The 12,495-nt window shown below is 39.1% G+C and overlaps 1 protein-coding gene and 1 long non-coding RNA gene across 7 annotated transcripts in view; both read right to left on the reverse strand.

Moving 5' to 3' along the window:
- The window catches only part of LOC111933488 (uncharacterized), a 28,714-nt gene extending 20,951 nt beyond the window's left edge, over nucleotides 1-7,763 (reverse strand). For 2 of the 5 annotated variants that reach the window (XR_015274370.1, XR_015274372.1), the window contains exons 1-4: nucleotides 4,504-7,763; nucleotides 2,535-2,839; nucleotides 1,996-2,067; nucleotides 994-1,176 (exon numbers count right to left, since the gene is read on the reverse strand). This is a non-coding gene — a long non-coding RNA (uncharacterized LOC111933488). Of the gene's footprint in view, nucleotides 1-993; nucleotides 1,390-1,995; nucleotides 2,068-2,534; nucleotides 2,840-4,503 lie in introns of those variants that run through there. The other 3 variants (XR_015274373.1, XR_015274371.1, XR_015274374.1) reach the window with 3 other exon arrangements.
- Nucleotides 7,764-9,694: 1,931 nt separating this feature from the next.
- Nucleotides 9,695-12,495, reverse strand: part of LOC111933216 (uncharacterized) — a 211,215-nt gene continuing 208,414 nt past the window's right edge. Inside the window, exons 20-21 of one of the 2 annotated variants that reach the window (XM_086843551.1) lie at nucleotides 9,906-10,017; nucleotides 9,695-9,812 (exon numbers count right to left, since the gene is read on the reverse strand). The gene's annotated coding sequence lies outside the window, so the exon portion shown is untranslated. Of the gene's footprint in view, nucleotides 10,018-12,495 lie in introns of both variants that reach the window. The other variant, XM_086843548.1, reaches the window with a different exon arrangement.

Genomic DNA, 12,495 nt, shown 5'->3' on the forward strand with positions numbered 1-12,495 from the left:
GTGTAAGACAGGAGTTACATATTCCATTTAGAACAAAAGGGGAGGCTATTATTGACTTTACTGGGAATAACTCATGGTAGCACAAATTCTGGTGGCAGGTGTTTGGAGGATTTTCCCTGAGGGAAAGTTTATGGTATAATTCATACATATATATACAACACCAGTTTATGTCAAGGGAATTTATGCATGCACTCTCAACCGAGAGTAAATTTTAGCCCTTTTCTTCTTCACTGATGTTTTACAAGCATTTTCCCAGTTTGGCAGGGCTAAATTAAATTGGGCAACGTTCTGTGTGTGTTTGATGTCTGCTAAATGAAGTGAGCGTCCAATTCGTCATATTTACTCAAGCTCACTCAACTCTAGTAAAAATTAAAATGTTCCAGTTAATTTAACGAGATAATTCAGCTCTCTGAAATCTTTCTTGCTCAACATTTGTTGCCATTTAGAAGTTGAGGGTATGTGCTGCCATGTAATTCTTTGGACAGATCTGAGGACTTAGTAATAAACAGTAGACTTTTAAGGCACTGGACTGACATTGCATTTAATCTCAAGCAAGTTCCTGAGCTACCACTGGAGAGTGGAAGTCTAGGATCAGACCCTTTGGGTTCATTATGTAGGGAAAAGGGATCATACACAAAAAGCCATGAAATGTACGGGCAACAATCAGGCTGACTTATGTAGCATCTGGAAGATGACAATTAAAAAACTGCCGTGTCTATCCAGTGACTTGGATTAAAAATATAAAGTAGGAAGGGACTCCAAGAACCAAAATAATCCAGTATCCACTCATGCTTGATACTTGGAAACAGCAGCTCTGCTTTGAGGTCTTGATCTTGCAACTCTGTTTTATGTCAGTACAGACAAGGAAGCCAAAACACCATGCAGTATTTGTGGCACATATGTGATGAAGTCCACTGAAATTATTACTCAGTGAAACAAACCAAGAGTGAGAATTTACCATTGCCCATACCCATAGCACTGAGGTTTACTCACAGGATCTTGTAATATTGTCTCTGCAAGCTGGCAGCACTTGAGCATTCCTTCTGGAGGAGAGGAAACCCGGAGAGATCAGCCACCTGATAGCTCTGGGTGTCTAAAACTAAGCAAAACAATTCTGAGCTTCCCATTCAGATGCCTTCAAACACCCTGCTTTCAGCCCTTCAGCTTCTTATGTGACTGTGGAGGAGACAGAGACATTTGGGTAAGAATCCATTAAGCATCTTATCAGCCTGGCAATGTTCAGTACACTTTGAAGAACGTGCAGGTAGGTGAAATGTAAAAAGCTAGTACACAAATACAAAGTAATTTAAGCATATTGGGGCTGGGGATTTGAGCAAAATTACAGCTATGTGCTACTCTTGCTGCAGAATCAAAAACAATGCAGAGCACACCTGGTTTCATTAGACAAACCATGAGCAGCCAGAGATGACTATCATTCACTCTTGGAGAGCTGTAAGTCAAATTGGTGAAGACTACCATGATAATAAATATATTTTAATGTGCAAATATATGGGACACTTTCAGGGATTTTTTTCTTCTAGTGATTCTTAAAATATTTTAATTTTCCAGTCAGAAAGATGAATGACATAAACATTATTAGTGATAGTATTGAATTGCAGTGAAAAAAATCAGAAAAAATGTTCACAAAAATTAAAATATCATTAAATTACTTTATCAATAATAAAGCTCTTTCAGAAATACATCAGTATTTCTGATCACTTTTGAGCAACAGGTGCAATGCAGAGGTAAATGAGAAGCTGATTTAAAAAAATAATAATTAAGAATAGTTAAGAATCTAAAAAACCCCTAACCAACCCTCAGCTGAAGAAAAGTTAAAGCACAGGGTTATTTACATTAGAAAGGAGAGACATAAGAAGGACATGATCCAAGTATGAAAACTGAATAGTTAGTAAAGGTTAGAAACTTCACCTTAGAACAAGAGATTTACTGAAATGAAAAGATGGAAAATGCAATAATGATGAAAAAAAACCTTACTATCTTCATTCCATAATTGAACTCTGATAAAGAGCTGAATAAAATATTTTTCAGTTTTCTGTTGTTTGTGCACTGTAGTAAAAATAGAAGCATTTTAAATAAAGTGTCTATAATGATATTTACAAATGTTATAACAAGCACTTTTCAGAGAAAGCAAAATATTGGATTTAAATTTTAATGTATTGATTCAACATCTCATTGTATCCAATATGAGATAAATGTTAAAAAGAAACAATCAAACACTATTGGAGAAAATTATCTCAGTGATTAGCAATTAATATTTTGCATCAATAATGGGAACAGGGAATTCTTGAGAATTTTTTCTTTCAATTTTTTCATTTTATATCTTTCAAAATGGAAATTCTCATTTCCACCTACTTTGGAGCTCACCAACACTGGATTTCTCTGAGAGCAAGAATTTACAACGGTTGAACTTTAAAAAAGGAAAGAATATGCAGAATGATTGGACAGAATGGGAAATAATATTTTGTGAAGAACATTAAATCTCTGAGACTTCCCTTAATTTCAATCACTCTGACCTGGTTTCTGGGGTGGTTTACTGTGTTTGCCCACTAAAACTGTTTCCTCTGTAGCATCTGTAGAAGGAAGGAGGTAGGGCTGGAAGGAGCACTGAGTGTGATGGACTCATGGCCTGCTAGACCAGCTCCCCAGACATGCAGTGAAACCATGAGTTCAGGATTTCAACCTCCTTTTTCTGTCAACAACAGGGAAGCAGCTCCCTGGAATGATGCTGGAACCTTGCAACTCTCCTGGGAATGGAGGAGAGAGCTGACATCAAAGGAATTTGACCAAACGCTGTTGTTTAGTACCCAAGAGCTCAAACCTGGTAACAAAAATGAGAGAATGAAACCTGAGCCACAAGTGGAGATAGCAGAATAAAATACATTTTCAATTCTTTAGAGACTGAAAAAAAACCTATTGTCTGCCCCCTATGCTGAAGCTGGAAGAAGCACACACATGTGCTGGGCTCATAGGCTGAGCGTTACTTGCAGCTCTTTCAGATGATGAAAAATGCAGATGAGGCTGTAAGGCGACTCAGGGGTTTCTGCTGGGTGCTGCAGCATGAAGAGGTTGCCTTTCATACAGGACAGAAAGCCAAATTAGGTCCATGTAACTGTTCAAAATTCATTAGAATGACCTTAGTTAAGCTTTGCTTCCATGCACACTATGGTATATGATAACATAGCCTGGAGCAACAGCAGTAGTGGTGGTAACACTTTCTGAAATATTTTCACTACTTGAAAGCCGTTGGATTTGTTAAAATTTCTAAAAGGATTATAACAGGATGAACTGGGTTTTTTCCTTTTACTTTCTCAAAGCCAGTATAATAATATTACACAGAGCTTTTCATCTTCAAAGATCTTTACAAATCTTAGCAATTCACAGTAACTGAACAGTTATAAAACTATAGTAAAACTCATTTTTGCTGTCTTGCTAATTTTTTCATATTATTTGTAAGAATTAACTTTACATAGCAATAACTCCTTTCATTGAACTTGTTTTGCAAATGCAACATGAAACTCATTACTAAGGGAATTTGAACAGTCACATCCCCCATATAATCATTAGTCATAATACTAATAAAAATAAAATATATTATGACTCTCTGCTATTCCAACAGAAGGTGACACACTTTCAGTGTAGGCATTTAATTAATTTCTCTTTTACTATTTAAACCACAAGCAGGAATAACATTGAAACAAGTTATACCAAAAAAATGATCTTACCATATATAATGGTAATATATATATGACCATATATAATATCTGTGTTAGGTAAGAACACAAAGCAATTTTTATTATTCCGCTTTCAATTTCTAAGCCATTACTATGATAACATCTAAAATAGTCCCACAACATTCAAGTCATTGGTGTACAATTTCACTATTTAACACTAATGGGCTGAGCTTGCCCACTGTGGGCGAGCACCCTCTGCTCCTGCTCACGTCAGTGGATGCTGAAGGCACCCACCAACAGGACTGACTCGTCTGGGCTTTACTTCACATCAGAAAAGAACATTATACAGCACAAGGTGCTTCTCAGGGCAGGGAGGGAATCTGCATCCAAGCCCCAGTGGAGCAGTTTTGTGCACCTGAAGACTTGCAGGCACCTTTGCCCACTCATTCCCAACAGCATGAGCGAAGCTCAAAGGCTGCCAGCTTGCTCCTGGAGACCTCACTGATGCAAAACGCCGATTGAAGCTGGAGCACTTTCTGCTCCTGGCACTACTACCAGTGTCCCAGTTTGAACACTCTAATAATACTTAGCAATAACTTCTTTGAAGCCAGAGAAGAGGTCAGGCTTTTGATGGCCCTAAAACATTTCCTAAATGAGGCCCAATTCTGCTGGCCTCTCTCACACTGAGTAGCACTTAACTGTCCCAGTGATGCCAAGGTGACAGCTTGCATGGAATTGTCACTGCAGAGGCAGAGAAAGAAAATGTAAGAACTAAATTTAATCATAGAATAACTGGGCAAGGACCAAATACCTGAGTCTTAAGCGTCACTTATTCCTTTGTCTTAGCTTGCTCCACAGTAAGAAGACATTTCACATCATCAAACAGCCCTTTGCACAAGGGTCCAACAAGGTTCCATGAGCATTTCATAAACCCTAGAATTGCCCTAGAGAGAAAGAAACTGAGACATGTCCTTCAAAGCAAATAGAGTAGGGAGGAGAGAGAAAGGATCTCCTGATTTCTGGGCCAAGTCTGGTCTTGTAGGTCAGTGCAAAATGTGGAGAGGAGCTGAATGAATAGCAGACTACATACCTAAAATAATAGAAAACAGAAGAGTGGCAGGTCACGATCATAAAAAAGTCTGCAAAGGAAAAAATGCTCATTTTTTTTTCTCTCAACATCCTTGAAATATGTTTTTTTTTCTGCCAACTGATTCCAATACTGAAAACTAAAGCCTGGGTTCTGGCCTCCTGGTAATAAGTAATTTGCAAAAGCCTGGTCACAGAGACGTCAGAAAACCATGTAAATTGCTTGGATGGGAAAGCCTCTTTCACAGGAGGGAGCTGTAGGTGGTAGAGAGGCTCCCTGCCACAATTTTACATTCCCTGGACATAGTGATATTGGAAGGGACAACAGAGCAATGCTGATCTTCTGCCATCGGGCACCCTCCGCCTGCCCTCTGCTGCAGGGATGGATAAATAGTGAGGGTGTTCCTGTCCCTTACACAACAACCTCAACACACCTTTTAGAGGCTGGGCTGTTTTAAACAGTGTCCAAAGGCTATTATAGTGAGTTTTGCTATACACCTAGCTGCACATATTTAATTTTTACTGTCACCCAGAGCAGGGGATTTACTTCCCGTGTTTGACAAGGTTTACTCCTAGGGATTTTCTGTGGTGCTTGCATTTAATTTCACTGTGAATGTAGCCTTATGATATGAGGAAAACAGGAGCCAACAGAGCATGTTCTGGGAGCTCTTACTTCTTCAGCCAAAGTTATTCTCATCCACATGCAGAACCAAGCTGATGGCTTGATCTGGGGTAACTGTTAGAGGGAAAGACCTAATTAATGGGATAGTAACATTCTGTCATGCTCTTCCCTTCTGGCCTACCAGGGAGGACCAGGACCCCTTTCCATGGGCTGTATTTCCTCTCCCATGCCACGCTGTTTGCCTCCTCCATTCACTCTGCAGATGCTCAGGGAACATGGCTGGGTCAATAACACAAACACTTGAGTAAGGAGTGGATACTGCCATGATGCACAAGCCGCACTACCAGGTTATGCAGCTTCCTTCCACATCAAACAAATGTTTCACATTGAGCATATGGCAAAATGAGCACTCAACTCTGCCAACTCCATTGTTCAGCTGCATCTCAAATGCTGCTTGTTCAGTGTTGGAACTACAGCAACCTTAACAAATGAAACTAAATTATTTTTACCTGTCAAGATAGATGTCCAGAATATTGTCTTTTAGATCTCACTAAATATACAACAAGCCACAAAATATATCAATCAGCATTATACATTGTATTACTACCAAAACACAAATGTCAGAATTAAATGTAGTTGTAGTGCAATAAACAGCATCACATATCCCTTCTAGGGACATTTTTCAACCAACCTTTCTGCTTAAATCAACATGGCTGGTCTGTGTTATTTAATTATTGTCTAGGCTCAAAGATCACCCTTTCCTTTTCTTTAATTTGAAAAAAGAAAAGCTTTTTTTTTTTTGGATTAACAAAAATATTAAACAGCAAGACTGTGGAACATAAAGGCCATCGGTTGCATTTTGCACAGGATAGGTTCTGGTTGAATGAGATCTGGGATGTGTGCCAAATTAATAGAAAAAATCCTGTTCTTCCTCTCCAATAGCCACAATGTTCATTATTAAGAAAAGCATATGAACCGCAGGATTTGATTTTAATAACACCAATGTCTTCATTAATCTGTACTTTCCATTTAGCCTCATTATTAAGTAAATGCTGAGTTAATGCAGCACCTATTATTGTTGGATTTTCCATGGAAAACCTCCTTTCCCTCTTCTATTTTTATTCATTCAAGGCCTATCAGGTGTGTGTGTCATGTTTTTAAACAGGCCATCCGCTGTCAATGGCTGTTTTCTTCCCTCAGGTCTGTGCAGCCACTCCAGTAACATCCGGTCTACAAAGCTGATAAGCAACAAAAAAAAAAATATCCAGCCCAAGAGAACAAAACCCTGATAAACCCGCTCTAACTCAAACCCCTATTTGTTTTGGTAGTGTTTTAAATGCTGTCATGTCAAGGAGCCTCTTACTATCACCTGCAACTGAGCTGATCTTCCCTGGATGCTCCATGCAGCCTCCTTCTAAATCACGATTCCTGATGGCCAACACTGCTTTGTATCTGCTGAACAAATAGTGGCCTTTTGTCCAGCACAAGTTCCTAAACAAACTTAATCTCTCTAACACTGTGACAGATGACATTTAGATGTCCTTGTTACCCTTAAAATGAGTTTTATTGACAATCAGAGAACAAAAAGAAGGCCCAGATAAAGCCCAATGTTTTATAGGCCTGCTAACAACATCTTAGTTCTTAGTGCAGAGGGTGTAGAGAAAGCCTGGAGTTGCCCCCATTTTCCCCTGCTTTGCCATATCACCATGACAACAGATATAGAAATCACTTAGTGACTCCTAGAAAGAAAACACAGTGACACAGTACCCCTTGTATGGCGAATCAAACTAAAGCTTGCATTCAAATGGCTATTCAGCTTGGGCATTCATGTAGAGGATGGGGTGGATTTTACACAGGTAACAACAACAGAAAGGCCAGCAAGCACTCCAGCCACAGCATATGGTAAAGTCTCTGTTTAATTAATGCATCCTCAATAGAATTTATCCATTTTAAATTTGTTTTCTTTTACTTGAAACATCATTAATGTAAAGGGCAACATTAATCAACATCTTGCAACTTAAAAGGGCATTAAAAAGTGATCTTTCCCCCTCCACGCCACAGAATCTTTTCAAGTACTTTTCCTCACTGCGACTGATTCCAGGCAGTCAGAGTTCTTAATCATAAGGCAAATCTAGAGAGGCCTCTACTGGCCAGCCTCTCCAGCTGCAATTTTTCCATTTTTAAGTGACTTGGAAAAGCAAGCAGTGGAGTAGCTGCAAGCTTTTATCTTAAAGTTGCACACAGAACGGATTACTGATAAATATATGGTGCAAAACATAGGATAATTGTGCTTTTTTGAAGCTATCATGTAAGGTATAACTTTGCTGTTTTAAAAAAGTAAGAAGACTAGAAAGATTTATCCTGGCTGTGATGTGTTTGCCTGTATGACATTTTGAGACATTTTAAGATTATAGGTCTAAAAATTAATGGGTAATCATTTTTCTTTGTGGACAGGGCTCTCCTTAAAGTTGGTGCTTAAATCCATTTACACTTGAAATTCTCCTATGCATGTGGCATTTTATATATGCATTTCTCACAACTGGAGTAAAACATACATCAAAGCTCAGAGAAATGAAACCAGGAATACAAAAAAAGGAACTTATTGAATCATAGAGGATCCCTGCTTCTGTAGGCTTTCCAGAGTGACAGCATAAAGACAAAGAACTTTTAAAAACCCCTTTTAGGTAAAATTTAATATTTTAGGCAATGGTCAGTGTGCCTTGTGTTAATATCAGCAATTCAGTTTGGAGAATAAATGAGTTTCTGCTGTATCCTTTAAACAAAAATATGCAGCATGAGTTTGAAGACACTCAAAACTAAATTGACTTTCTTTCTTTAATTTTTTTTAAATTCTACTTATCAACCACAAACCATGGGAATAAAAGGTACCTACTAGGCAGAGAATGCAACTCACTATGTTTTAAGTTATTGCTGTGAAGATAAGGAACTTCTAAACACCAAAACACATGGAGAATGGGAAAACTGGCAGATCTGGTGAAATAAATCCCAAAGCTGAAGGCTGAAAGAAGACATTGATTCTAAAAACAAACTGCAAAATATTGATGGAAAATACTATTATAAGGGAACCTCCTTACCTTGGATTGTGGTAGGCTGCTCCAAAGTCTTAGGCTAACTTACTATGAATTTTTTTTTTTCTTTTCTGTGTAGAATACACAGCATGGTAACTCCTAATATTATTATTTTTTTTAAAGTCTACAGTCTCTAGTTAATCCTTAGGAATCTTTAGGAAGTCACAGAGGTTATTTGTATTATACTTAATGGTAAAAAATTTTGAACCCATGTGTGATTTGAAAATATACTTTTTTTTTTTTTCCTTAATAGAAGAGGATTTAATAAATATCAAATATCTTAAGAACATTATCTAGTAAAATTTTAATATTTAGAAAATAAATCTCACATCGCATAAATTCATCTGCTCTTCAACTTCAAAAGTATTAAAATGGAAAAAAATAAAAGTTATATCAAGATAATTTCTCCCTGACCCAATACGATTTTTATAAACACCTAAAGAATAGGGAAGAAAAACCTATTTTAACAAGCCTGGATTAGTTTGTATTTCTTACAGTTCCCTGAATATCAGCACTGAATATCTTTTTGTATAATTTTTTATTTGTCCGTATAATCCACCAGCAAATTGTACCTGTGGTTGCCTTTGGCCCGGAGGGCTGTGGGCAGGGAGGGAGGTGTAGCCCAGCTCCCACCTCCGGCTCAGGGCAGCCCCGGGAGCGCGGAGCCGCCCGGAGCTCAGCCCCGCCACCTCCGGGGACCCGGCCCCGCCACCTCCGGGGGCTCAACCCCGCCACCTCCGGGGACCCGGCCCCGCCACCTCCCAGAGCTCAGCCCCGCCACCTCCGGGGACCCGGCCCCGCCACCTCCGGGGGCCCGGCCCCGCCACCTCCCGGAGCTCAGCCCCGCCACCTCCGGGGACCCGGCCCCGCCACCTCCGGGGACCCGGCCCCGCCACCTCCGGGGACCCGGCCCCGCCACCTCCCGGGGCCGCGCCCGCTCCCGCCCCGAGCCCTGCGCTCCTCCGGGGAAGCGCCTCGGGACCGCAGCGCTGCAGGGAGGAAAATGAACAATCCCCTTTAATTACATCAGGTTAGTGAGGGAAGCGCAGCAGCCAGCGGCCATGTGGACGGACAATGTGAAACACTAATGGTATCCTTCAGGTATTTCCTTAAAAAAGGGGGATTCAGTTTGGAAAGTGGCGTTCCAGAAATAGTTCAGGGGTATGTCCAACAACTGTGCCCACAGCGCAGGGCTAACATTAGACTTTCTTGCTTTTAGTGGGTTTTGTTTATTTGTTTGCTTTGAGGGTTTTGTTTGTTTGTTTTTTGTTTGTAGTTTCTTTGTTTCTTGGTTTGGTTTGGTTCTGTGGAGTATAAACTCACCTACGTAGAAAAGATGGAAACATTTTAAATGGCAATTTCCACTAGTCTCACAGCATTACATAACTCTTAAAAACTATGGGACAAATAGCTTACAGTCTACAAGTCCAGTTCTGCAAAGTCTAGGTAACAGGCACTAATCTTCAAGCAGCAGGAACCCAGTGAGGAGTGGTCATCACAAAGATATTTTGTCACAAGCCACAGTGTCCTGAAAGAAAATTGATAAAAATGGATTGGAGGAAAAACTTATTGTAAATATGCCTAGATTTAGAATATCCTTTACTTGCATTTTAATTAAGACAGAGAAAAAAATTGCAAATTTAACCCAATACCACCCCTTTGCAAGAAGAGCAGTTTTTCCTTTCCATTCTCACAGAACTAGTATTGGATAAAATTATTACCAATCAATTCACAATGGCCAAGATATCCACAGTGGTCTTTGATGTCAGCCTAATAAAAATTAATTCTAAGATTCATACATTTTTAGGAATATGGACAGTCAGCATTTCATTGAGGAATCTCTGGCATGTGGTAATTTCCTGACAGAGATAGAATTACACAGATTTGGTGACATCAAAGTGTAAAAGAGCTCACACAAATTGGTTGAGAAGGTTTTTGTTTTCTTATTTCCACTGAGTTCATTATGACTATTTAAAAATCCAAACAAACGGCATATGAAATGCCAATTAATAAACATTTTCGGTATATGAATTTCCAGGAAATTCTATGAACAGAAGTGATATCAAAATGATACACAATTCCAGTCAAATCTAACAAGTGATCTGACAGCTTTTTGGAAACTAACACACTAGAAAGTACATTGAAGCACCCAGGAGGAAAAATCCCCTCTACAGATCTGCTTTTGCAGGTGAAGCTGCAGTAGAATGCAATTGAATTTTCTGCATTTTTATTATAATAATTCATAAATATGCAATTTACTAATTATAACAAACAATCTAGAATTAATAAACTGGAAGTTAGAAATCCACAAAGGAGAAGTTAATCATCACTCAAGAAATGTCTTTTTTTTTTCAAATCAGCAAAGCAAAAAAGGGAAACAATGCAAAAAATGTATAATATTATTAGTTGATTTAATAAAAAGCCCAAGAGTCTTACTTATGAGTATCTTTTATAAATATAATTCTTCTAATTTTGTTCAATAATACACTTGTAAAAGAAATATTTTATATTGCCTGCATAGTAACATATGTATCTAATAGAAGAAATAATGTTTGAAAAGATTTTAAGACACTTGTATTCACATGTTCAATACAGAATACTCAGAATTACTTAAAACTATTTTACATACCTTCTTTATATTTTAAAGCATGATTGAATTACAGGTAAACTGGGACAAAAAAATGTGCCATTTCTGCATGAAGTACAGAACTCATTTTTAATCTTATTGTTATATTTGAGATACTGTGTTTACTTTCTGATGGTGTGGTGTCGTTAACATATGTTGTTAAATATATGTTGTTAATAATATAAAGAGAGTACAATTAAAGAGTTTACAAAAACCACAGATTGAGCAGCAGAGATAAAAGAGAGTTAAAAAAATAAAAAAAAAAGCAGGGTTGAGGGAGAGAACTGAGACTAACACCTGGGGCTGTACCTGGTTCTGCCTTTGTGATGAATATTCCAGCTTTGGGAAGCCAAAAATTGCAAAATGGCCAAAGTTTCCCCAAGTACCTGAAGCAGTAATTCACCTAATGTCTACAACAGCCAGGAAACAGATTCCCTCTCTGCCCTAGAAGAGCCCATTTATCTATTTCACAGGGGATTTGCACAGTGAAAGCTTCCGAAAGCCCATGGGCTGACAGGGGGAAATGGCATCCAGCAGCACAGGGCAGCCCAGGCAGCCCATCAAGAGCAAAGCCACAAAACAGAGCCAGAGGCTGCTCCAAGGCTGCCAACACAACTGCCTACAAAAGCTGCCAACGAGCCAGAAACTGCTTGTGGGAAAATATCACTTACCCTTAGCATCTGGGTCCCGTGATTGCTGTCCAAAGAAACACAGACTGGTAAGATAATGGCAGGATAAACAGCACTTCGTTGCTCCTTTTTCTCCCCCTTTACTCCCAAAAATTTCTGATACATCACCCCCTGAACTGGGTACAATTTAAAAAAAAATCAGTTGTTCTAATCTTTGTGTTACTCATATAATAAAATAAGTCCTCCTGCCTCATCTCTAAAAATAGCTTTTTGCACACGCTTCCCCTGGCTCTCGATGTACGACACATAGTGGGGCCATTTGTTACCATTATTGACATGTTTGTGGTGAACTGCAAGCATGTTTACAGTAGGAATGAAGTCCCTGCTCTCTTGGAGGTAATCCTGGGGTGTCTAAAAGACTCATGGGAGTCCTTGACATGGATTCTCTGAAATGAATTTCTGTTCCCATATAAATAAATTATCTTGGGGCCAAATATTTATATTTTCATTCTATTTCAGGAAGGCAGCAGATGCAGAAGTTCCTGATGGTTCTAGCAGTAGTGCCCTGTACAAGTGTCTGCTGTTGGGTGTAAGGATGAATGGGAGCAAAAGAGGAAGAGGAGGGCTTTGTGTTTACCCCTTGCAGTAAAACAGAATGAGAAATGGGGCTTTTGCAGCCAGTAAATAGGGCAAAGTGAGAACTGGCTCCCTGAGGTGATGGGTGTCAAAAATGCTAGTAGACCTAAAGGCC

The sequence above is a fragment of the Cyanistes caeruleus genome, chromosome 10 (genome assembly GCF_971803275.1).
Source record: "Cyanistes caeruleus chromosome 10, bCyaCae1.hap1.1, whole genome shotgun sequence".
In the NCBI taxonomy this organism is placed as follows: Eukaryota; Metazoa; Chordata; class Aves; order Passeriformes; family Paridae; genus Cyanistes; species Cyanistes caeruleus.